This window comes from Nomascus leucogenys, chromosome 20 (genome assembly GCF_006542625.1).
Source record: "Nomascus leucogenys isolate Asia chromosome 20, Asia_NLE_v1, whole genome shotgun sequence".
Taxonomy (NCBI): Eukaryota; Metazoa; Chordata; class Mammalia; order Primates; family Hylobatidae; genus Nomascus; species Nomascus leucogenys.
In genome coordinates, this window is record NC_044400.1 from 26,409,304 (window position 1) to 26,435,699 (window position 26,396).

Sequence of the window (26,396 nt, forward strand, 5' to 3'; positions counted from 1 at the left end):
TCCCTGAATATTATATTGATATTTTATTGAGTTAGAGAGTTCGTGGTTATCAAATTCATAATCAAAATGGCTTTGCATGTTCCCCACACCGACGATAACCTCTACAGAAATGCCACAAGGTAAATGATTCATCTCATTGAAAAGGACTCTGAGGCCCAGGGAGGTGAAGTGACTTACTCAAGCTCATGCAGTGAAACCACAGCTCAGTGACCTGCTCTGTAGCAAGCTGCCCCTCACACCCACTAGCTAAGCCCGGGAGGAGATCATGACGGAAGCATGCAGAATAACAAAACAGAGTGACAGGGAGAGAGAGCTCCCCCACAGAGGGGTGTTCCAGAGGGACCCTCTGAGCAGGCAAGAGGACAGGGATCTAGAGGACAGGCCTAGTAAAGGTCACCACATTGCTCCTGAATTTCAGAATCTCACGTGTGGAGCTCAGGGCCCTCTGCTCAGGGAGGAGAATCAGGAAAGGGCCCCATCCCAAGGCCCGGGTGTCTGCCGCTTCCCTGCCACCTTCCCACAGCGCCCGGCACCGCCCCACACTTCCCCTGGGCTTCTTTATTTATTTTACCACATCTGAGGAGTTTTTAATGGGGGAAAGGGCCTAGGAATGGGGTTGTTTGAGGACAAGGAAACGAGCCACTTGCTGTGATGAATGTTCTTGAAAAGCAATTTATTTTTTCACGGGTAGCTCGCCGGGCTTGGGAACAAAAGTGCTTTGGCTGCCTATCAAATATGAACAGAGGCTAACTGTTTCTTCGGCATTTCTCTTTCCCCGCACACGCTCACCCGCGCCTCTCCCTATGCATGACAGAAATGACATCGGGTTCAAGGGCTCCCTGGGGTCCCCTCCTAAGATAAAGCGGCAGCTGCTTTCATGGGGCCTGAGGCCCTCTCCCTCTCCCTTCTCTGCTTACTCGATTCCAAGCAGCAATGGCACTCGGAGGATATTCTCTCTCTCCTGGTGGGATGGGAAAGAGTGGGTGCCCTGGACATCAGAGGTCAGCCGGGATCCCTGAAAATGCCTGTGCGGCCCACAGCAGTCAGGAGACCCCTGCGCTCTCCGCATGGTTTAGCAAGAGAGGACATAAGCCTGCACCTTTGCCCCTGATCTGCACCTGCATCCCCCACCGCAGCCGCCATAGTCACATCTGCAGGCAGCTCTTCTCCCAGTGTTCTCAGTCTACCTGTGCCTCTTACCCATGCACAAACATTTTCCCCAAAGGTGGGCTCTCAGGTGTCATGGGGCATCAGTGGATGGTGGTGACAGAGGGAACACTGATATTCCTAACAATCTGCTGAAAACATGCATTTGTCAAATGAAGATTGTGCTTGGCTGTCTGGGGGAGTCCTTTAAGTCCCTGGGAATTATGATGGCTAAAGCAAAACAAGGGAATCAGTTTTGAACTGGGCCTGGAAAAATTATTGGGGAAAAATTACCGTGTCTGAAACTTACTATTACAAGAGTCTGAGTTTTAGCAGGAATTCTAGGGAGCCAGGAGTCTCCTGCTAGTGTGGGCCTGGCAAGGAAGACCAGGCCACTCCCTGCTTCCCTCTCCTGCTCACCTTCGAGCTGACTCCTGCTTTTAGATTTGCCAAAGGGGCAGTTGTCAGAAATAAGAGGCCAGCTTTGGATGACTCTCAGCCTGGACAGGAAAGCAGACATCCCTGCTTAATTCCATTAGAGATTTATTTGGAAATGTGACTTGCCTTCTGAGGCAGAGGGGTTTGGGTTTGCTCTTCTGAAAGGGTAGCAGCATTTAAAATCTCACTGTTTATGCAACAGAAACCTTTATTCTCTATAAAAAGAACTTTAGACAAGTAGCAAGGGGTGGACTTCCATTAGTCCATTCTGAGGACCCCAGTTCTGGAGCTTGGACAGTTCTTCATTGACTGAGATCCCCAAATCCAGCTTCTGACAGTGTTTACAGAGGAAGGGCATGTTCTCTTCCTTCTTTCCAGGATGGGGATAGCTAGATTCCAAAGATGGTCCTCCAAGGAGCTTAGTCTATTGGTATTCACTTTCATAGTCCCCTCCCCTCCAATATGGATGGGCTCAACTTGTAATTAGCTTTGGACCAGCAGGATGTCATGGAAATGATGCTTGTGACTTCCAAAACTAAGTGGTAAAAAGCCTTGCAACTTCTGCCAGGGTTTCTTGGATCATACACTCTGGAGGAAGCCAGGCTCCATGTGAGAAGCCCAACTACTCCGCCTCCACCATGCTGTGAGGAAGTGTCCATAGCAAGGCCCCATGGAGAGTGCTGCCTGGCTAGTCGCTAGCCCTCCCAGCCATCCCGGCTAGGGCACCAGACACGTGAGTGACAAGTCATGTGGGAAGACCTGCCCAGATAAGGCTCAGGATTCCAGCTTCAGTCACAGTCTAACTGCAACCAAGTGAAAACCACTCAGCTGAGCCCAGTCAGTCCATGAAAGAGCAATAAACTGCTAATGTAAGCCACTAAGTTTGGGGGTGGGGGTGGTGTTGTAATGCAGTGATAGAAAATTAGAACAGAGGCCCTGGCATGAGAAGCAAGAGGTTTTCAAGGAGTTTCCTGCCCAACAGGCCAATAGTTTCGAGCAGCAGTTTCTAAACTTAGCTAAGGAATCCTTTGCCCACTGGAAATCATAATTAGATCTCCGACATGTCAAAGAAACAAAAGCACAGTGGCTCTCTTTTTGAAACAGTGGGAGGCCTGACCAAGCTCTCCTTTTGCCATGTGCCCCTGCAGCAGCCCCTGGGAAATGAATGAGCTCTCCACCTGATCTCCCAGATCTAACTCTCTCTCTCTTCCTCCCTAAAAAAAATCACAGCAGACTTTGTTCATCCACACTCCCCTAATCCAGGGAGAATCCTGGCCACAGTGTGGAGTTGTGCCCCTAGCAGCCCTGAAAAGTTACACACTCTGAGGACCTTCTCTTCTTCAGTAGGTAAGCAAGGCCCTGGGTGGCCCCAGTACCCACATCCTCACTGATGGGCAACACCCTGCCTTCCTTCTCCAAAGGACAAAGGATCATGGTTCAGCAAGCCCTCCTGGGATGCTAAAATACCTTCTCTGCCAAAAGACACTGTTATCAGCCTTTGCTTCTGGCCCCTTTCTGGTGGAGAAGGAAACTAGTATATATAAGGCCTGTTGTCCTATAACTTAAAAAGAGACTCAAAGAGGTTCAAGCTCTCAGTAAAACAAGAGTAGAGATTTCTCCAGCCCCAGTCCAAGCCTGTCTTCACAGCAGTATCAGCCACTGCATGCATGAAGATGGTGGCCATGGGCATGGGAGCAGGGATACACATCTCTCTTCCAAGGCCAGGCCATGCTGAACCCTAACTCTTCCCCCAGACCTTTCCAGGGCAGAGTGACCCAACGTGTTCCCTCCCTATCTGGGTTATCCTAGGTGATGTGGAGACTGACTTGCTCTAGGTGGGCTAGTGCCCAAGAGCCACAACTTTCCCTGTGGAGACGGTATGTACTGCGTAGATCTTGTTTCCTTTTTGTCCTTATTGCCAAAATCCCCCCAAAATTCTGTTTTGCTCATCGTGCTGCCTTCAGCTGAGGGAGAGCAGGGACTTGCATAATAAGCACTTGACTCTTCTCCAAAGCCAAGGTTTGTTCCAATGGCTTTGACTTTCAACCTCCTCATGTCTCCTTGAAAAGATGAACCGCACTTTTGTACCACAGGACATGCCAGGAATAGCTCACATCGAATGCTTTCGGGAGGGGTGCCTATGAGGAAGAGGCCGCAGGTCAGCCAGACAGCTCAAAGGTACCATTAAGATGATGGACGCCTTTTTCCACGGTGCTTGGGCAGACTGCTGAGCTTCATTACTCATCTCTTCCACAGGGAGGTCACCATGCAAAGGGGGTGTCTCGTGCTCCTCTAGCCGGGATGCAAGCCCTGGGGACCACATTCACATCTTTGGGAACAGAGGATGTGGGAACAGAACTTCAGATGCTCTAACTCGAAGGGAGCATGACCGCTCAGTGTGTCCCTGCCTGAAAGCATGGCTCAGGCCAAATGAACACAGGCCCCTTCCGGGCCACTGCAGTGAGTCACAACATCTCTCCCCACCACTATCACCTCTCCCCTAAACCAGCAGATTCTCGACAGCCTGCAACTTCCTATCAAGGGAAAACCCCCAAAGGCAAAGCCAGATTTCTGACCAATTTTGAAATGCCTGAACAGGGAAGGCATAGTGGCTCATGCCTATAATCCCAGCATTTTAAGAGGCTTAGGCAGGTGGATCTTTTGAGGCCAGGAGTTCGGGACCAGCCTGGGCAACAGAGTGAGATTCCATCTCTACAAAAAATAAACAAAATTAGCTGGGCATGACGATGCGTGCCTGTGGTCCCAGCCATTCAGGAGAGAATCTCTGAGGTGGGAGAATCACCTGAGTCCCTCCTCGGAGATCCAAGCTACAGTGAGCCGAGATTGCATCACTGCACTCCAGCCTGGGCAACAAAGCAAGACCCTGCCTTTAAAAAATGCCTAAACGCAACACACAAACAATAGCAATAATAACAGCCACCAACAACACAGCCACTATAATGACCACGTGCTGTGCAGGGCACTTTACCCCACCTGCAAAGTAGGTTTGGCCACCTCGCTTATCCAGAGTCTTGGAGAAGTTAAAAACCTTGCTCTTTGGTAGGTAAGTGGCTGAGCTGGGATTAGAAACGACGCTTCTCTGGTTCCCAAGCCCACCATGCTCTTTCCATGAGCAACTCTGCCCATGTGATTCAGAGGGTCAGAGTTTGTTGTGACAGAAACAGAACCTAGAGGCTGGTTTCAAAGCCGGGGAGGAGCTGGGTGAGGCCTGAGCCAAATAACAGGGTGGGCCACCTCTGTGCTTCCCAGCCGGTGTTCCTTGGCTGGCCTGCAGGTGGGGGGCAGGGCCAGGTAGGGGTGGAGGGTTTGAAACTGGGCGTGTCCTCAGGAAGCACCCAGCCCCTCCTTCAGTGACCTGTCCGGGAGTGGGTTAGGAGCAGAGGACCTGCTGTATTCCAGGGCTGTCACCACAAGATCTCGGTATGCCTTAGAGGAAGCCCATGAGAAAGCCTCACCCATTTCATAGGTGGGGAAACAGAGGTTCAGCAGGATCACAGGACCCCAAAAGATATGCAGATTCCATCCCAGATACGTTGGCTCCACGGACTGCGCCTTCTCCCTGTTGCCACCCCTCTGTGTGGAAAAAGCCTGCCTTTGACCTCGGCTGGGCTGGTAGCCAGGGCTGGGTATCAGTTGCTTGGGGCACCGACCAAATAGGACTACATCCTATCTGCCTTATCGTATGGGATCACATCTGTGCAGTTGTTATCCAAAAGGACAACCAATAATTCTCTCATTATCCAGAATGGGTTTGACTGCTGTGCTGGAAAATCCCCACCTCCTTTGGTACATTAAACCCTTTCTTCTGAAATATTATAATTATCCTTGTTTACACAAGCGACTAGCGTTTTAAGGTCTTTCTGTGTAAATACAGCAAAGATAAATTTCAGCCATACTCCCGCCTGAATTATTCAAAACCTGAAACGCTTAGGGGTCAGCAGCGCGAGTCGGCTTTGTGCCTTGAGTTGTGAGAGCAGGAATACATTACCCCTGACCTTTCCAAGAAGAACGTGATGGTCGAGCCACGCCCACTGGGAAACAGCCCAATGGGACAAGCCTTTCTCAGACCCAAGCCGGCTCTGCAGCGACCAAGGCTACCTGCCAGAGCCTGGAGACGCGCTGCGTGCTGAGAGAGGCAGGCACAGGAAAGAATTCGCTCCTGGTCTGTGTTAGGCATCCACAGTTTGCAGCCCAGTGCCACTCTCCACCCACCTTGTTCTCTGCCCCAGGACACAGACTTGTCTGGTCAGAACCAGCAGGCGCCCTGGTCCTCTGCCTTCCGGTCGGGTTTGGCCCTAGGAAGCCCCCGCAGGGATGGAAGGGAGAAGATTGATACTGGGGTCTTTATTTCCTTGGGGCCCTCTCCCAGCAGGCCCCAAGGCTGGCAACTCTGTCCACACAGGTCTCCGCTCAGCCACTCCCCAGCTTCTGGGTCTGGATCCGCATTGAATGAATCCTTTGGACTTTTCCTCTCCTCACTGACCGGACCTCCTCCTCTTCCCCTTCTGTCTCCATTTCGCAAAATTGTTCACATGGTTCTGATAGATTAACAAAGAACTCTATCTGCTTTTTAGGCAAGGAATAAGGAAAATTGTCTACAGAAGTAATTCACACAAAGGAAGTCAAGGCCATGTTGAAACCAGCACTTAAAGGAAAAAGTACAATTGACCAACAATTGAATCTTCCTTATTAGGCTGAGACCTGCACAATGTGACCGAAGGACATTGGACTTGGCATAAATAATGGCTAACACACACACACACTCACGCACAAACACTCTTACACTCACATGCACACACCACGCATTCATGCACACACACACACATTCACATACACATTCTCAATAGCAGAAGCTATAATCAGTACAATTATAAATGGACAAAACCTATCTATGAACTAGTTGCAAAATTTTCTTACAAAAATTAAACAGAAAACTTACTTGATGAAAATCATTTCAATAAAATATCAAAAGAAAGTATAACAGAAAGGGTAATTGTACTGTACTAAAAACCCAGGATTAAATTACCATGGGATTTGGCTTGAAAAACAGTTTCTTCATGAGAGTTCATCCGTGTTGACATCATCGTATTAAAATATAAATATTCAAGTGGTTTTAGGATCACAGCCTTGGCATCAAGGAGCAGAGGCAGAGCAAAGATGGAGAACCTCATCTCGCCCCCCACTCTGCAGGCCTGGGAAGCCGTGGGGCCCGCAGTGTCCTGCACTGCCACTTTCAGTCCCGAAACTCCACCCCAACCCATTTCCTGCCTCCCAGCCTGTCTCTGATGCAGGCTGGTCCCCTGTATGTGACCTCCTGACTCATTTTCCCTTCTCAGCCTCCACTCAGCCTCAGCTTCCTCATACGCCAGAGTTCCCATAGCCAGGACCTGTCGTCCCTCCTGTGAGTATGAATTGAGTTATCTCTCAGCCCGTCATTGCCCACCTCCCCAGGCCCAGGCAAGCCCCAGTGACCCCTAGGTGACCTTAGCCCAGGAAGCATGGTTTCATCAACTTCATCCCAGCAAGCAAAAAGGCCCCAGCCACTTAATACTGCCCCTAGAAACTTCCTGGACCTTCACACAAACAAAATCCCCAGGTTCCATCTCAGACACCAAAGCTCTGGGGAAGGAGCCAGGCTGACTAATTAGAACATCAACAATAACAAAGTAAATGTCTTGAGTACCTGCCACTTGTCAGACGTTCTTAAGTGTGTCACATATACAATTTCTTTTTTTTTTTGAGACGAAGTCTCACTCTTGTCGCCCAGGCTAGAGTACAGTGGTGCGATCTCGGCTCACTGCAACCTCTGCTTCCCAGGCTCAAGCGACTCTTCTGCCTCAGCCTCCCTGGTAGCTGGGATTACAGGTGCCCGCCACCATGCCCTGCTAATTTTTGTATTTTTAGTAGAGATGAGGTTTCATCATGTTGGTCAGGCTGGTCTCGAACTCCTGACCTCAGGCAATCTGCCTGCCTTGGCTACCCAAAGTGCTGGGATTACAGGTGTGAGCCACTGCACCCGGCCACATATACAATTTCTATATCTTGAATCAGTCCTGTAGAGCAGGCATTTCTCTTTCTTATGGAGTGATGACTGGGGCTCAGAAACTTTGAACAACATCCAAAGTTACTCAGTTATTGAAAAGTAGAGGTGAAACTTGAACTCATATCTAACTGGATCCTGAAGTCCATTATGACCTCTACTCTAGTGATAGCAGACTCCTGCTGAGAACCACCAGTAAAGCTAGAAAAATGGAAAGTAAACATCTGTGGAGAAGGCTTTGGAGCATTCCCAAGCAGTGGGGAATTGTAGTTCCAAGATCTGGGAGTGCAGAGAAGCCCAGGGTGCTGTTTCCTGCATGTGGTTGCTTTTCTCCAGGAGCCCCTGAAGAAACTGAGGACAGAGATGAGAGGCTGACTCGGGCTTTTAGCAGATTCACAGGGATCTGGAACAAATATTGGAATTCAGGGCCCACTGGTAAATATAGTAGGCCTCCAGTTGAAACCCAAAGGGCCATACCATAAGAATTCAGAGTGAACCAAATACATTTCCCACTCTCACTGAGTCTGAAGCCCAACATTAGATTGTATTCAGGTGACCTAGAATTGTGGGACCCCTAGCCTAGTAGGTTGCTAAAATCAAGCATAAATCCTCTCTTAAAAATTATAAAATCATCCAGAGGTTCAAATTAAACTAGAGTGTTTAAAATACAGTGTCTGGCATGCAATCAAAAATAATGAGGCATTTGAAAAGACCAGATGACATAACAAAAACTAGGAAAAAAAAATTGCCAATAGAAACAACAGACCCACAGGAGATCCAGATAGTGGAGTAATCAGATGCAGGCTTTAAATTCCTGTTGCACATGCTCAAGGAAATGAAAGACAATATTAAATTTTCAGCAGAGAATATAAACTATAAAAACTTCTAAAATAACAAAAGGCAATTAAAAATTTGATGGATGCATATGAGAGCCAATTAGGCATAGCTGCAGAGAGGATTGGTGAAATGGAAAATACATCAGAAGAAAATATGCAGAGAAAAGCCCAGTGAAACAAAGAGATGGAGCAAACAGAAAAGAGCATAAAAGACATATGAGATACAGAGAAGAAAAAACGCTTCTACCTGGAATCTGAGAAGATAAGAGGGAGAATGGAGCAGGAGCCCTATCTAAGGGGGAAGTGCTGAGAATTTTCCCATGTATGTGCTCTTCCCATTTAATCGATTCCAAATAGTTCAAGCTTCTGGGTTCTTTTGTCTTTGCCTTCCCCATTCTATTTCCCATAATTTTTGTTCCTAATTGCCACTTTTACATGACAATTATGGTTCAGAGATTAGCCACATACAACACCAGTGAGACAAGAAGCAACATTTTGTGGGGGCTTCTGGGAACTTGGAAGGGATGATCTCATCTTCCCTGGGGAGTAGAATGTGAGGTCTGGAACTGCAGCAGCTATTTTGTGAGCATAAAAGGGTAGCCTTGGGAGGAAGGTGACACCATAAGAGAGAGAGAAAGTGGGTCCTGCTCTCATTAGATCATCCAATTAAGGCATGCCCTGAAGCCAGTGATAGCCCCCCGACCAACCATCACCACCACTGCACACACACACACACACACACACGTACACAACTTTTTTGACTATTGGGACAATAAATTCCCTCTTAAGTGAGTTTGAATTAGTTTGTGGTCACTTGCAACCAAAACAACCCCAAGTGATATAAAATCTTGGAAATAAAATTGCCTTCCAGAAAATTTGCAACAATCTATAATCTACCCTACAGTGACCACTCCCCTACAAAGACCTCTTTACTCTCTCCAACATTCCATATTGTCATTTACAAATTGATTGAAAGGCAAAACGGTACAATTTTATATTTAGTTTTAATTCACCTATTTTTTATTTCCAGTGAGATTGAATTTTTAATGAATTTTTTAACATTGAATTTCCTCTTATATTGTTTTACTATGGCAGTGATTTACTAAGATGTTAGTTTTCCATTTCTTCGTTTGCTTCCTTTGTTCAATTTAATTCAGATAAATAAGCAGGTTTTTTAAAAAGACAAACCTAACCAGACTGTGGGCCAGGCACTGTGCTACATGGGGCGGGAGCCATAGAAACGAATGGGACAGGCTTCACTCCTGGAGAGCCTGACGTGTAGTAATGGTGAGAAGACAAAGAGGCAAACATTGGGCCCAAAACTCTGATACAGGCATGGAGGAAAAGATACGAGGCTGCATTCGTGAGAACTCTAGGAGATTTTATCTGGAATTATTTCCATCATCTAATTTTATGATTTCTTTATATGTCCTTTTCCATTGCTCATTTTTTTTCTTTCTTTGTCTTCATCATATTGATTAAGTTCCCTTTGATCCTTTCTGTTTCCCCATTCCACTTGTTTGAAAGTTATACCTTCTATTTCTATTCTTGTAGTGCAAACTCCTACATTATAGCATGCATATCTAAGGCTAATCAACATCTCTATCCTTCAGCCAAGTGATAAATGGGCTTTACAATTATTCAACTTTAATCAATCATTTAACATTTTTCATGTTATTCCCACATAGCATTTCACTTTCACCTGACTTTTAGCTGTCCCCATAAATTAGTATTTTTTAAAACAATAAATGCTTACTTAGACTTACCAACATGCTGACTCATTTATTTGCTTACTTTGCCACCTTCATCATATTCCTTCTTTCTGGATTCAGCTTTCTTCTTACTGAAGAAAATCCTTTTCTAATTCTCCAGTGAGCAGTTATGAGTATAAATCCATTCAATCTTTGTTTCAAAACTGTCTATTTCATCCTCATTCTTGAATGATTGTTTAGTGGATGTCAGTGCTTTTCAGTCAGATCTTTAGTTATGTAATGATCTTATCCCATTGTCTCCTGGCATCAGTTGTTGCTGCTGAGAGGTCTGCTGTCAGCTTAATTATCATTCCTTTTTCATCAGTCTGTCTCTTCATTCACTCTGTCTGCTGTGTTTGCAGTTTTATAATGATGTGTCTACATGTTGTTTATATTTCACCTGCTTGGAACTTGATGGGCTTATTTGACCTTTTTCCCCTAGTCCCTCATTCTGGAGAGAATATGCATCTGAACCATCTCATTCTGTCCACCAGTCTCTTCACATCACTGCCACATTTTCCTTAACTTTGTGTTTTGCAGTTTTTTTCAGATCTACCAACCAACTCCCCACTTCTCTCTTTGGCTATACCAAACCATCTCTTTAACTGATCTACTGAGTTGTTAATGTTATTTTTTTTTGTTTCTTGAAATCTGATTATTGTTCACATTTGTCTTTTATTTTATGATTGTTTTCTTAGTTTATCTTTTTAATGTTTTAATCATATTTATTTTATGATTTCTCTTTTTCATTGTTAAATTCTAGATTGTTCAATCATTTCTAGTTCTTGGAATAAGAGTCCTCTTTTTGTTGGCTCTATTCAAGATTGTTTTAATTGTAAGGAACAGAAAAGCCCACATAAACCATTCTAAGAAAAAGTGAATTAATTGTCTTAATGACTGAAAAGTCCAGAGTTGTAGTTATAGTTAGTCCATTTGATTCAGGACCAAAACCCAGGGCCTAATTTCTCTGTTTCTCGACCTCCTGGATCCACTTCTTCTGTGCTGGCTCTGTTCTCAGATAGATGACTCCTCATGGTGACAAAAGAGCTGCAGAAGCAGAGATTCTGCCATCCTCCCAGGTTCAAATATGGCCAGCAAGAGAATCTTCTTTCTTTTTTTTTCTTTTTTTTTTTTTTTGAGACGGAGTCTCGCTCTGTTGCCCAGTCTGGAGTGCAGTGGCATGATCTCGGCTTACTGCAAGCTCTGCCTCCTGGGTTCATGCCATTCTCCTGCCTCAGCCTCCCCAGTAGCTGGGACTACAGGCACCCGCCACCATGCCTGGCTATTTTTTTTTTTTTTTGCATTTTTAGTAGAGATGGGGTTTTACTGTGTTAGCCAGGATGGTCTCGATCTTCTGACCTTGTGATCTGCCCCCCTCGGCCTCCCAAAGTGCTGGGATTACAGGCATGAGCCACTGCACCTGGCTGAGAATCTTCTTTCTAACAGTTCCTTTAAACATCCTGAGATCAACTCTGTTTAGTGTAGTTTAGATCACATGCCCATCTCTGCACCAATGACTGTAGTCATGGGAATGAGATATGCTAGTTGGCCTTACCTGTGGTGGAGCCCCATCAGTCTGCTTGGTATGGAGGAGTGGGATCACCAAATAGGCCATTGGAAGAGGAAAGAACAACAGATGCTAGGGAAGTTTTATTTGATTCATGAGTTCCCCCTCTACATCCTGTCCCCCTACATACCTGCCTGCACATACACCAAGATGACTGCTCCCCAACAGCTCCATCAATGAACAAACCTGGCCCAGAAAGTTCCTTTCCTAGAGGTTCCCACTACAGCCCTGGGGCTAATTCTTTCTGATTAGATTTCTCTAAACTCAACATGGTCACTCTCCCTGGCCATGCCTGGGTCATGTTGCTTCTTTGGAGCCAGGGGGCAGGGTCAATGTCATAGAGCCACACAGTCTGAGAGTTGAGGAGGGATAGTCCCTAAGGAAGAAGAAGTGCTTACACCAGATAAGGGAGATGGACACTGTCAAGCAGAAAAACTTGCTGTCCTTTTCAAAAGGGAACCCACCTCTTCCTGAAAGCCTGTCTCTTCCTATCGGGCAACCCAGCCTGCCAAGCCTTGATCAGCCTCCTTGTGCCTCCCATTCAGAATCTCTCCATGCCATGGACATTTCATGGTCTCTCTGGTATCTCCTATCACAGATTTATTTGGAAACCTTTCTCTGATTTCCAGCCTGTACCATTTTCTAGAGTAGTGAGCTCCAAAATGGGTCATGCACTCTCTAAAATAGTGCTTTGTTATTTACTGGCCATAATTAGTTCTCATCAGTACCTCTTTGGGAATCCCTGGTCTAGAAATGATGGATTCCATATTTCTCTGATAAAATGACTTCCTAATTCTTGACCTCAGGCATGCCCCTCCTTTCCAGAGAGAAGCCCATCATTTGAGTCTGTTCTCAAGATACAGACCATCCTCCCATGACAACCGACCCTTGGCCAGTCCCTTCTGTAGCCCGACTTCTCACTGTGTTGTCACACAGACCCTGTCACTTAGAAGCTGTGAGACTTTTAGTGAGTTACTGAGATTCTCTGAGCCTCAGTTTCTTCACCTGCAAGATCAAGATAATAATGTTCATCTCCCAAGATCAGGAGGAAGAACTACTAATGGAAGCATGGAAAGGAAGCTCAGGCATGGCACCTGGTTCAGAGGTTGTCCTCCAAATGTGCACCCTCCCTTCCCTCCTCTTGCTCGCAGCTCCTAGCTCAAGGTACACTTGGTCACTCTTCCTTGGCCTCTGGCCTGCCTTTTACAGCTGGTAACTGACCAGTCCTTAGCCTCTGGTCCTCAGCAGCCACATGCCTTTGCCGTGATATAACTTTTCATCTGAGCCTTGATTCCTGACACATGGCACCTGCTGCCCCCACCCTGCGATCCACAATCAGCCCCTCCCCTCTTGTGATTCCTGCCGCAAACTCCAGGCATGGGTGTGGCCCTACTGGAATGTGCTGGGGGAGAAGCAGGAGGTGGGGACAGGTGACATAGAGGAGGTGATGAAGGTCACACCAAGAGAGGTCCCTGGTGGTTCTTTTTATCTTGAGAGAACATCTGTGGCTTCCATGTTGTCACAAAACAAACAGAAGTGAGTCTGAAGTTTCCCAATCCCCATAGCTGGTTTCATGGCTCTTTGACAGTCTTTTCATGTCCCTGACAGTGGTGAGCTTTTTCCCCTGGGAAGTTAGGGGGCCTGTGTTGCACCCCCGAGGCCCATCTCGCCCCGGTGACGTTATCCTGGCACTCCCAGGCTGATGACAATTAGCTGTCACCTTTCATGCGTGAGCAGCTGTTGCCGCCTGTGTTTCCAGGTGGCCGAGCTCAGTCCCTGTGTCTCCCCTTCCTGCTGCACGGGGGACCCTCCGACGGGCTGACTCACCCGGTTCTGCTGCCCACGGAGGGCTTCCTGCTCTGCCTCTCTTGGGCAACCTTCCCAGTTTTCGACGAATGCCTTCCGCTCACAATAGCCCTTTCCTGGGGCGTGTAGGGAACCGGGGGTGGGGTGGGGGCGGGTTCACCCTTCTGCTCAGGTTTGAGTGGCAGCCTGCAGGCGCCCAGGTCTGCGCTGAGATCTCAGACTGTCCCTCAGTTCCAGGGCTATTTATGTTTCTGACATTCATTTCTTCCTGCTCCCTTCACCTCCCCTGCCCACGTCTCCTCTTTGACAAAGCTGTGATCAGCCCCACAGCAGAAGCCGTGTGTTTCTTGACCTGGCTTTCCCATGCTGGGAGCTGGGCTTGCATCGAACCCCTCCTGCTCCCTCAGCAGCTGAGGCCCTTCCCGTCCTCCTGCTCGCAGAGCACACAAGAACCAGGGAAAGCTGTGGGCCAGAAAGAGCCCCCTCTCACAGCTGCAGACTCGAGTTGTCAAGCCTCAGGCAGCTCTGCCCTTCCTTGAGCCTCAGTTTCCTCATCTGGAGAGTGAAGACAACCATCCGCATCCTGCAGCATGGCAGTGACAGTTCTGTGAGAAAAGGTGCCCAGAGTGATGTTTAGCAGCACATCGTTATTACACTACAGGATAAAACGGCTGCCATTACCACATGCTCACAGTGTCCCGGGCCCACAGGGCACAGATCGACTCATTCAATCCTCACTGCAAGCCACGAGGAAGATTTCACAAGAGGCTCAGGCAACGGTGAGGAAATTGATGCGCCGAGAGATCAAGTGACTTTCACAAGGACACACAGCTGGTCAGCGGCAGAGCTGGCTGTGATCCTGGCATGTGTCCCTCCTCCCTCCAAGAAGAAGCCACCCCAATCCTCCAAGGATGTTCCTTTTCCATCTTGAGGGTATCTGGCCTCCAGAGACTCCTCACTACCTCGGAGCCATTGCTGGGTCTCCCTGGCTCCCATCACCCCAGCCTCCGGCCCCTACAGTCACACTGACTCCAGGAGTTTGTCCAGGGTGGGCACTACTCTTCAGACCGCTCTGAGTGCCTCTTCCATGGGGAGACCAGTGGCTCAGGTCTTCTGCCCTCTGTTGATCACTAGGCTGAGTTTTTCAGAAGGTCTCCCAGTCAGGTCTGGGGCAGGAGCCAAACAGTGGCTCTCGGCCCTCTCCTTCCCCAGACAGGGCTCTGGAATTGGGCGCCACCCCAGCAGCCAGCGAGGGGCTGCCATGCCTTTCCCTGGGCTGGTGCTGAGCCTACAGGTGCTCTCCGGGGGCAGGGGGAGGAGGGCAGGGCCTCGAGGGCCGCAGGCAGAGCCCGGGAAGAAGGTGTCTGTTGTTTCCTCCTCCATCTCTGGGAACAATTCGCCTTTTGAGCTTCTTGGCTGAGCGAGTTGAGAGATTCTTTCTCCAAGGCTTCTTGACAGATTGATTTATCTGTTTCAGTAACTTGGCCTTCCTGAGAAAGGGTGGCTTCATGCCAGGGCAGGCGTGGGCACCAACCTGGGGGACGAATGCGGGGCCTCCTCCAAGGACGGCCTTGGACCTCAGGCTGAGGTGCGGACCCCAGGTCCCTCTTCCCTGGCTGGAGACCGAGCGGATTGCCAGCAGGAGCTGCAGATACCCACAGACAGGCAGTTATTCACCCCATCCTCCCGGCCCCTCTGCTCCCCAAGCGGCTCTTCCTGGACTCATCTTGTGGCTGGGAAAGTTGAGTCACTGAGAAGCGACTGCCCTACCGCAGTAGGCAAGAAGCTGAGATCAGACTTGAACTCAGGGTTCTGAGGCTTCCACATCTATCCTCACCTACCTAAAGAAAGAAGTTTGACCCTCGAACCCCAAGTTGCTAGAGGGCCTGGACTGAGAAGGCCACAGCTAGCAACTCTCCCCGGGCTCCTCCTGCCTCCCAGAAGGAAGGCCTGCTTCCTGCCTCTGCTGTCTGCCTGCAGTGCCCCACAGCCCATGGCTCGCCTCTTGCAGCACACCCGCCTGCCTTCCCGTCATTCTGTCCACTCCTCCAGGCAGGGTGCCCAGGGCTTGGCACTGAGTAGGGGGCTCAATTGAGGAGGGAAGGGAGAGAGGAAAGAAGGAAGTGAGGCAGGGAGAGAGGGAGGTGAGGGGAGGGTCCTCACACCCTGTGGGTGATGCCCCAGGGGAGCTAGGGTCATTATGAAGCCCCTAAGGCAAGCTGTGCTTTAAGAATTCACGTGGCTGGGCTGGGCGCGGTGGCTCACGCCTGTAATCCCAGCACTTTGGGAGGCTGAGGCAGGTGGATCACCTGAGGTCGGGAGTTTGAGACCAGCCTGACCAACATGGAGAAACCGCGTCTCTACTAAAAAATACAAAATTAGCCAGGCGTGGTGGCCCATGCCTATTAATACCAGCTACTCGGGAGGCTGAGGCAGGAGAATCACTTGAACCTGGGAGGCAGAGGTTGCGGTGAGCCGAGATCGTGCCACTGCACTACAGCCTGGGCAACAACAGTGAAACTCTGTCTTAAAAAATAAGAAAAATAATAATAAAAAGAATTCAAGTGGCTGGATCACAGCTCACTGTAAGCTTGAATTCCTGGGCTCAAGCGATTCTCTCCCCTCCACACACACACCCACCTCCATCCCCCCACCCTCCCACACCCTGCTGGGCTGCATTACACCACCTCCCCACTCCCCAGCACCCCACCACCCCTCCCACTCCCATGCCACCTCAGCCTCCTGAGTAGCTGGGACTACCAGTGTGCCACCACACCCAGCTAATTCTTAAATTATTTTTTGTAGAGATGAGGTCTCACTACGTTGCCCAGGCTGGTCTCAAACTCCTGGCCTCAAGATAGGCTCCCATCTGGGCCTGGTAAAGTGCTAGGATTACAGGCATGAGCCACCCTGCCCAGCCATTAACCGTTTTTAAGTGCACGGTTCAGAGGCATTAAGTACACTAGCACTGTGGAGCAACCGTCTCCACCACCCATCCACAAAACTCTTCATCTTGCAAAACGAAAACCCTGTGCCCATTAAACACTAACTCCCCTCCCCGCAACCCCTGGCAACCGCCATTCTACTTCCCAGCTATGAATCTGACTACTCCAGGTGCCTCATGTGAGTGGAATCGTGCAGGCCGCGCCTTTTGTGTCTGGCTTATTTCACTCAGCACAATGTCCTTGAGGTTCGTCCGGGTTGTAGCGTGCGTGAGCATCCCTTGCTCTCCAGGGCCAGCGCTCCACTCTGGGCACTTTCCACGAGCTGTCCTCACACGGCCCTCTGCATGATGCCCACGTAGCCAGGCAGGGCCCTGCCCTCCAAGTTGAGCCCCCAAGACCAGCCCACCCCCATCTGTCTGGCCCCAGTGTTGCCCACCCACACCTGCCTTTCCCTGCAGAAGGGAGGCTGCACAGGGCCAGGCCCTCCTGCTCCCTTGGCCCTCAGGGTTCCAGGGGGAGGGAGTGGTGGCTGTTTCAGGTCACCCACAGCCATGTTCTGCCTGCTGGTCTCCTTTCCCCTGATGCTGCTGCCCCCAGGACCCTGAGTAGCACGTTGGTGCCCTGATGCTTATCTTCGTGGGGACGCGCGCGTGGGAAGAGGACTCAAGGAGAGGGCAGATGGGTGTTGTGAGGGATCAGTCTCTAATGGTGGAACTTCAGGAGTGCATGTCAGCCAGTGCAGGGCTCCTGGACCATGCCCTGGTGTCCCGCGTGGTGTGGCTGCCTCCAGCTGAACCTCTCCCCACATCACCACCCTGCTCCTGTCACTGGAGGCAGCCCCAGGTGCTTGGGGCAGCACTGACCTCACATCCAGTGGAGGGGCTCAGGTCCTGGCCTGCCATTTGCTGACTGCCAGAACTTGGCAAGCCCCTCCCAGAACCTCGGTCCCCCATCCCTCGAACAGACCAAGCCCTCACCCACAGGGTGGCTGTGCGGATGAGCCAGCAAGCGTCTGGCTGGGCCCGGCCAGCCAGCACTAGGCAGACGCCTGTCCAGGGCACCCGAGCCTTCCACTGCCCAGCTGCCTGGCTCCTCTGGCCCAGGGCGAGCAGAGGAGCCCTACGTCTCAGCAGAAGGAGAGAGAGCATAGAGCAGGACCCACAGAACCCTGCAGGAAGACTCCCTGAAAGCTGGGACCCAGAGCTGTGAGGACTGTGTGTGTCCCAGGCTGGCAGCCCCTCCCCTGGTCGTGGAAGCCAGGCCCACTCCAGTGACAGGTTGACAGTCAGTCCTCTGGCTTGCTCATGTGTCCATTTGCAGCTGTCCCCAGACGTCACTGCAGGCAGAGCAACAGCACAGCCTTATACAGCATTTTCACCAGGGACCCAGCAGCAGACGTTGCTGTAAGAGCACAGACGATGCAGAAAGGCGACCAGGAAGGATGGGGAGTGGAGTATTTGCTACCTTTGTTTTTAATACAATTTATTTAATCATCAGTTTGTAGAATTTAATTTGTAACAATGGATGTCAGCATTCCTAAACGTTTAATGACAGTGAGTATTAGTGACCGCCGGCACACCACTGTCTCGGCCCCTGACCAGGGTTCTCCAGCCAGCACATGGGCATGGAGGGCAGCTGCTGGGGGGACAGGCAGTCCCTGACTCCCCAGCTATGTGGCGGGCCAGACCCAGGGCCTCTGGCGGCTCAGGCCTGCTTTCAACTTCACCCTCCTACAGCCTGAGGCTCAGAGAGGGGCACCACCTGCACAGGCCCCAGAGCCAGTGCTCTGGAAGGACAAGGCTCCCGTCCTCAGGGCCCTGGGTTTGGGCGGTGTCATAGATAGGTCTAGCGCAGGCCCCAGGCCCCACGTGGCAGGGATGGAGAAGTGAGGGTGGAGGGGGCCGTGAGGGATTACTCCTTCCGCCTGTTCAGCCCACTCTCCAGGCAGCCTCTGTGTGGCTCCTTTCATGCTGATTTCCACAGAGGGCGAGGCTGTGCCGGCCAGAAACGTGGGTCTAGGATGCTTGGCAGATGCATTCTCTGTTGTAATTCATAGGCGGCACGTGGGGTGCACTTTGAGCCCACATTCTGGAAGCCCTTGGGCCAGCAGGTAACACGGTACCTTCCTCCAGGGCGCCTGCAACACTCACCTTGACCGATGGTTTTCCCTTGGGACCTGTCCGGCCCTGCCTTCACAGGGTGTCCAAAGGAGTCAGGCACCAGCACCCCCTCGAGAGAGGGCCACCACTTGTCAGGGACTGGCGTGCGCCGTGGAGGTGAGAATGAAGCTGGGGGTGTGGGGACTGCATGTTCAGTGATATCATGTGATCAAAGGAGATGCCTGCGACCATTTAAAAAGGGGACTTCCTGCTTCTGATAGGACCCGGGACCATTCCGGGGGTTTCATTCTTATTAAATATGTTTGCCTTTTTCATAAAAGACACTCACCCACAGAGGGGTCTGTAAAAAAAATCAATTCTGTCCGGGCTGTTAAGTGTAAGACGACCCCCTCACTGTCCTTTAAAAGCAAGGAGCTTCTCTTTATCACAAATAGTCAGGCCCTGACTCACTTCCCAAGCCCAGTCTGCACCAGGCCAGGCATGGGGGGAGCCGGCGGGTGCAGGGGAGTGGAGGAGAGGGGAGAGCCGGCCCCAGGAACCTGGTGACAGTGAAGACGGCCGCCCTCAGTCATGCTCGCGCCTTCCCTGGGCCCACGTGACCATCCTTCCCCGTGAGCTCGAGGACACCCCGTCAGCCCCACGGGGTGCGGCTTACCAAGAAGGGAGTGGACACCCCTGCGTGGCAGGCACCGGCCTGTCCCTGCAGACATACCCAGGTAATGACCGAGACAAGAATAGTCGGAGAAGCGAGGGAGGCCGCCAGACAGCCCAGCCGAGGCCAGAGCCGGTTCTTGGGGAGTAACACCCCCCTCTACCGGCCACGTCGGACATTACAGGCAGGAATTGCAGAATCTGTTGCATTTTCACAACAATAACTTGAGACGTGAAAACCTCTCCTCCAGCTCCCGCAGATTAGAAAGGATGAAAGCGAGGATGGCCTGACCCACCTGCTTTGAGGAATTAGAAACTCTGTGCAAATCCCCAGGGGTATGTCGACACCCCAAAGTTCATCAGGAGGAAAGGAACCCCCATTTTAGACAAAGAGGCCAGAGCTTGTGCAGAGGAAGTGGCCCAGAGGTCGACAGTATCTGGAAGCATGCTTAGCCGGCCCCTGTGGACACACATTGGACTTACGCAGAAGTTATCTTTGCTTTGCCAAGGCTCTCTTTAAATTCTGAGTCTTTTCCCAAGAAGGCAAACTTGACTCCAATCAAACCTCCAAATCCAATGACCCGTTAAAGAAAAGACAGGGCAGGGGGATGGGTGACGCTCCACTTTGCAGGTACAGTCAGCAAAGTCCGGACTGTGGGAAGCTCCACAGGACAGACTGCCAGTTTCTCCAACAACCCAGTGACACAGGGGAAATGGAAGCGTGGAGGGGAATATTTGGATTAGAAGAGACTTCAGGGTGGAGTGATTCCTAGATTATATCATTTAAATACAAAAGCAAAGTGCTAAAGAATATCTGTAACATGCTATTTTTCATCTAAGGAAGAGGGGAAGGAAAATAAAATATAAAAAACCTGTTCTTTTGTGCAGAAGAAACAGAGGAAGGATAAATCAGAAACCAATAAGACTGGTTGCCTCTCGGGGGTGGTTCCCCGTGGGGCGTGGGCGTAGGTGGGAAAAGGGTGGATGATGGGAATGACACAGAAGAATTAGAGGGAGTGACACTGTGTATATCTTTTGAATCGTTCTGACTTTTAGAATCATGTGCATATTCCATGTACTAGATTAAAAATTTGTTTTAATGAGAGGAAACCCCAAATATAATACAAACAGAAATAAGTGACACTAATAGTTTTACAAATGATTTATATACTTCCACTGAAAAGATGGGGAAACTAACCTAAGAAACTTTGGAAAACAGTGTTTTTATTGCATCCTCGAAAGCTAAAAATGAAAAGACCTATATACACATATCATACCATGACTGGTAGGTCAATTTTTCACAAGGGTATGGGTCACTGATTCTGAAACTATTTTACGTGTCTTCTGGAACTGAGCAGATCCATCAATAGATGATGGATAAGGAGATCAAAGATACACCAAGACGGAGAACCCTGTGATACTGGATTGGAATTAGGGGCGTCAGTAAGAACTCATGGTTTTTATCGTATATACAGGGTAACGAGACCCTGGTGGCAATAAGCACAGCCAGCACCCAGATCTTGATTTCTAAACACCAGTGTCAATACAATGAACCAGAGCTTCCAAGAGAAACAGCTCATTCCCAGGCCAGGTCAGAGAAAGGACAGGAGGAGTTGGCAGCATCTCTTGGTGCTATAGAGCAAGGAAGCTCCCAAAAATGATGTGGCTGTGGCAAACCACACAGGAACCATGGGAAGGGGGTCCCCAAAACGATGCGGCCACAGCAAACCACACAGGAGCCATGAGAAGGGGGTCCTCAAAATGATGCGACCGTGACAAACCACACAGGAACCATGGGAAGGGGGTCCCCAAAACGATGCGACCGTGACAAACCACACAGGAACCATGGGAAGGGGGTCCCGATGGCCACAGCTGGGACAATTTGAACAACAAAAGTCATGGTCCATAGCCATAGAATAAAATAAGAATCCATAAGTTTATATGGATATGGAGAAATGAATGAATACACACATGAGGCAGAAAGGAAAGCTCTTACTCACAGAAGAATTTCACTAATGAAATGTAGAAGGAATGCTAAACATAGAAAAATCTCTATTCTGCAAACACCTCAGCAGTCATTGTTTTAAGCAAGAATCATGAATGGATGTTAAAACTAATAGGCAAAAATATGATAAGAAATAAGCTACTTACATAGCCTCAAATTATCTCCCCACAGATAGTTGTTAATTACAAAGGGAAAGCATGGTCAGTGTGTAGTGGAGAAATTGGACATCCCAGCCCTCCGAGAATGAGAAGAATCGCATTCTTTCTGCAAGATTCCTGCCAAAAATGCATAACCCAAATCTAATCATGAAGAAACATCAGACAAAACCCGATGGAGGGACATTCTACAAAATCACTGGCTAGTACTCAAAAAAAAAAAAAAAAAAAAAGATAAAGCGAGACTGGGAAGCTCCTTCAGACTAAAGTAGACAATTAAATGGGCAAATCTAAATGAGACCTGTCAATGAGATAAATCTAAGTGAGATTTGTAGGTTTGGTGATCGTATCGTGCCCGTGTTCCTCTCCTAATTTTGATCATTGTACTGTGTTATGTAAGATGTTAATATCTGAAGAATCTGGGTGAAGAGTATAATGGGAATTCTTTGTACTATTTTTGCAACTTTCCTGTAAGTCTGAAATTATTTCAAAATGAAAAGTGAAAAAAGAAAGAGAAGGAGAGGCTGGAGAGAGACCACACTCAGTCACTCTGGGTGGAGCTGGTATGGGGCCTGACTCAAGCAAACTGGAAAGGAAATTCTGCCACCCTCAGACGAAACATCTGGAACCTGAGCTCTGATGATGTTGGCCTGGCCCTACCGCCTTTTAGAGATGTGTACTGGAATATTTCCAGATGAAATGCTGTGAGGCCTGGTTTTGCCTCTAAGTAATGCAGGAGAGGGGAGTTGGTGGGGGATGCAGATGGGACAGAACTGGCCGGGGGTTTAGGGGGTTGGGGTTGGTGAGGTTAGAGGGTGGATGCCCGGGGCTCATTATTCTCTTCTGTTCACTTTGGTGTAGGTCCACAATTCTCCAAAATGAATTAAAAGAAAAAAAACATCCAAACCAGGCACAGTGATTCATTCTTGTAATCCTGGCACTTTGGGAGGCCAAGGCGGGAGGATTGTTTGAGGCCAGGAGTTTGAGACCAGCCTGGGCAACATAGATCCCATCTCTATGAAAACAAAACAAAAAAAATGAAAAAAACAAAACCCTCCAGAAGCAATTCTTGGCCTGGTCAGGAGGGGAAGGAAGATGGCTGAGGGATGGCCAATTCTACTCCCTGCCATGGCCCTTAGTCCCTCCCCTCTCAGTGTCTGTCCCCACCAGGCCCTGTCCAGCCAGCCCGGGACCTCTTCAGATTCCTCTCCAAGCTGAACCCTGATCCCCCAAATCCTGCTTCAAGAAGCACATGCCCTCAGTGGAGGGTCCTCATTTCCACCCACCTGCCCCTGCCCCTATGGGATAAATGAACTCTAACCTGTGGTCCCTGGCCCCTCCCAGAAGCCCCTCCCCCGGCCCTGCTTCCTCTTCCTCCCCTGGGAGGGACGCTGCAGCGTGAGAGTGCCCAGCTGGCCCAGCCGGCTCCCGGTGGGGGTGCAGAGGAGGCCTCATCTTTGTAGTTCTAACCTTCCTCTGTATTGCAGGATGCTTTGCATCCCTGGACACCCCCCAAAAGCTGTCCACACCTTAAGTCACTGGGACCACCAAAAATGTGTGCATAGCATGAAGAACAGCAATGCTGGCCTTTCCTGGTCTTCATCTGCCAAAAATCTGCTGTTGCAGGAGGGAGCACGTACCTGGTGCAATAAAATGCTGGGGAAGGGGCAGTGGGAGAACATCAGCCTCTCCACCCTACCCAGACCGGACCATGGGTGCCCAGGCCGAGGGGAGAATGAAGAGACAGGGAGGGTCCACAAGAGGAGGCATGTGGTGGGTCCCAAGGTGAAAAGCCCAAGATGGGCTTTCAGGACCCTAGGGCAGAGGGGAACTGAGCCTGTGCCCCATGCAGTGCCTGAGTGTCGGAAGATGACCTTGGCACTGCAGAGATTCCTGTGCCATCCAGGGGCACGGGAGCCATCATGTGCTCTCCTTGCCCATGCCCCTAGGGTGACTGAGAAGCTGCAGGAGAATTTGGGGGCCTGAAGGACCTGTGGGCACAGCCACAGTGGAACTCACGCACGGATGCCTCTGAGAACATCCAAGACCAGGCGCTCACACACGCACATGCGCTCCTCACAGCTCCTCACGCTCTGCTGCATCACCCAACAGAGCCCATGGCAGTGAGTGGCGGGAACCAGAATGCACTCAGGCCCAGCGTCCTGGTGCAGCAGACACAAGAAACAGAATCCACACCCAGCTCTGGGAGATACACGAAGTGCCCCCTCTGGCACACCTGCGTGTGTGCTTTCTAAAGGATTAGAAAGCAGGAGGCAGCATCGTGCCATGAAATGCCTGCCATGAAGCAGGCGGCCTTGTAGGCTCAGCACTGAGCCAGGAACACCAGACATGCAGCCGACCAGGAAACTCAGGCCAGCGCGGGGCTCCCTGCCACACGCACAAGGCAGAGGCTATGCAGGCAGTTTTTTTGTGGGTTGATGTATGCAAACTTTGATTGAAAAAAGGTTAAGTGTGTTATGGGTTTTGGGGTGTTTTTTGGCATTTGTTTTTCTTTTACTATTTTTTCATATATCGTGCCTTTTGTCATTCAATATGTTTGGGGCAGTGTGGATGGATACGAAGTGTTGAAGGGTGGGGATCTGGGAACACATATACTGAACTTTTAAAATTAATTCTTAAAGGAATAATTCCCACATTGTTAAGCCTTCCTTCTGTAAATTGCCATTTCCTGGAAAGCAGCCGGAACATAGACCGTTGCAGGTGAAGCCCCTGTACTCGGTGTCTGTTGCTATGCCGGGTTCATCCTGACTCAAGCCTCCAACACACCTGGGCTCTTGGACAAGCGCTAGGTGAGACGCACAGAGACCACCGTCCCGGGCCTCCCTCCCTTCCTTCCAGACCGGCCCTCGGAAAACTGTTGCGGAGTCAGGTGTCCCAACTGTGACATTGGGGCGCCACCTGGTGGTCAATATGCATAGTACTGTTCCTCCTGAACCCGTCGTGTGTGTGTGTGTGTGTGTGTGTGTGTGTGTGTGTGTGCGTGCGTGTGTGTCCGTCCCCATTTGAGTTCAATGGGCCACTGGCCAGGAGCAGCTTGGAAATGAGTAGCCTTTACTGCCTGGCAAACCGGATTTCAAATCCCAGCTCTGCTACTTACTTAGTAATTGATCTTGGACAAGTGACTTAAATTCTGTGAGCTTGCTTGTTCATCTGGAAAATGGGCATAATTAGTATTCCTTCCCTTGAGCTGGGCACAGTGGTTCACACCTGTAATCCCAGCTACTCATGATGCTGAGGTGGGAGGATCACTTGAGCCAAGGAGTTTGAGACCAGGCTGGACAATATAGTGAGACCCCGTCTCTAAAAAAGCAAATATATTAGCTGGCTGTGGTGGTGCACACCTGTAGTCCCAGCTACTAGAGAGGCTGAGGCAGGAGGATCACTTGAGCCCAGGAGTAAGAGGCTGCAGTGAGCTGTGATCGCGCCACTGCACTTCAGCCAAGGCAACAGAGTGAGACCTCATCCCTAAAAATAATAGTAAAATTTATAATAATAATATGCCCTCCGTTACTGGGTTGTTGGAGGGTGGTCATAAACTGAAGCCACCATCGATTCTTCTACTCATGGTCAGCAGTGCTGTTTTCACACGGGAGGCCGGCTCCTCCACGAGGGCACAGGTTTCATGATGGATGGCTCTTGTTTCTTCCCGCTGCCTCTCAGTCATGTTCCCGCCTCACATGTCCCTCACCACCGAGTGCAGTCTTGAACTCACAGCAGGAGCTCCCTGGAGTCAGTGGGCACCCATCCTCAGCCTAGCACAAGCCCTGGCTGCTGTGCTTGGTCTAGTGCCTTCTTTATTCATACTTTTAACTGAGGGCTGCAGTCTGTTTGGAGCTGGTTCCATACCAAACAGCATTAACAGAGGCTCGGCAGGATGGGAGCAGGGCCAGCTCAGTGTGGGGTCTGGTCTGCCTGAACAGGGCCCAGAGTGTGCCTTGAGGGGGCGTTCGGGCCTCTGCAGATGCACAGAGCAAGGGGAGGATTGGGGAGCAGCCCAGGGGCCGGCCAAATGGGTCACTGCCAGCTATTGAGGGTTGGGCTGGGCTTATCCCAAGGGGTGCAGCCAGTAAAAGTGGGCCCCAATTGCAAAGCCCTGATGTGGAATGTGCTTTCCTTATAAGCCTCAAGGCCCCCATTCCTGTCCACAATTATACCTCACTAGAAAGGGATGATATGGCCAGTGGCTTTCAGAGGGTTCCTGGGGAGGTTTTCCCTGTGGTGGTGAGAGGATGCTTGCTCACCAAAGGAGAGAAGGCAGGCACCCCGGGTACCAGCCAACCTCACTCTACAGCTCAGGCTGCCCCACCCAAGCCTGCATGAACTGCCCAGGAGGAGAGATTGGGTCCACACTCCACTCACCAGCCAAACCCATCTTGGACATCTCGCAATCTTCCACACTCTCTCTTCAGCACCTGGCTGGCCCCATGCAGCACCTGCTCACATCCTGAGCAGCAGAGAGGAGCTGCTCCTCTGTAGGACTCAGGAAGCTCACTAGCTGGGCAAGGCCAGGACAGGCATCCACAGCAGAGGAAGCCACGTGGGCCGAGGCGTGGGGCAGAGGTCACGCATGGGAACAAGGAGGGACTGCGGGCGTGGTGAGAAGCTGAAAACCTATGGCCCCAGACACCTGCTCGGGGTTTCTGCCCTGATCTACCTGGGGCATGATCAGATGAGACCCCACAGGTAAACTTGTTTTGTGAATTGCAGACACCGATCAGTGCTGAGCGACTATTCCAGCTCTAGCTCTGGTAGAGTCAGACGTTGGAGAGGTACAGGCCAACTTATCCTCTGTTCCTGATCCTCAGCTCCTCATACTCAATATTGAAATCCAAAAAGCTCCCCCCAAATTCAATGTTTTTCTTTTTTCTTTCTTTTTTTTTTCTTGAGATGGGGT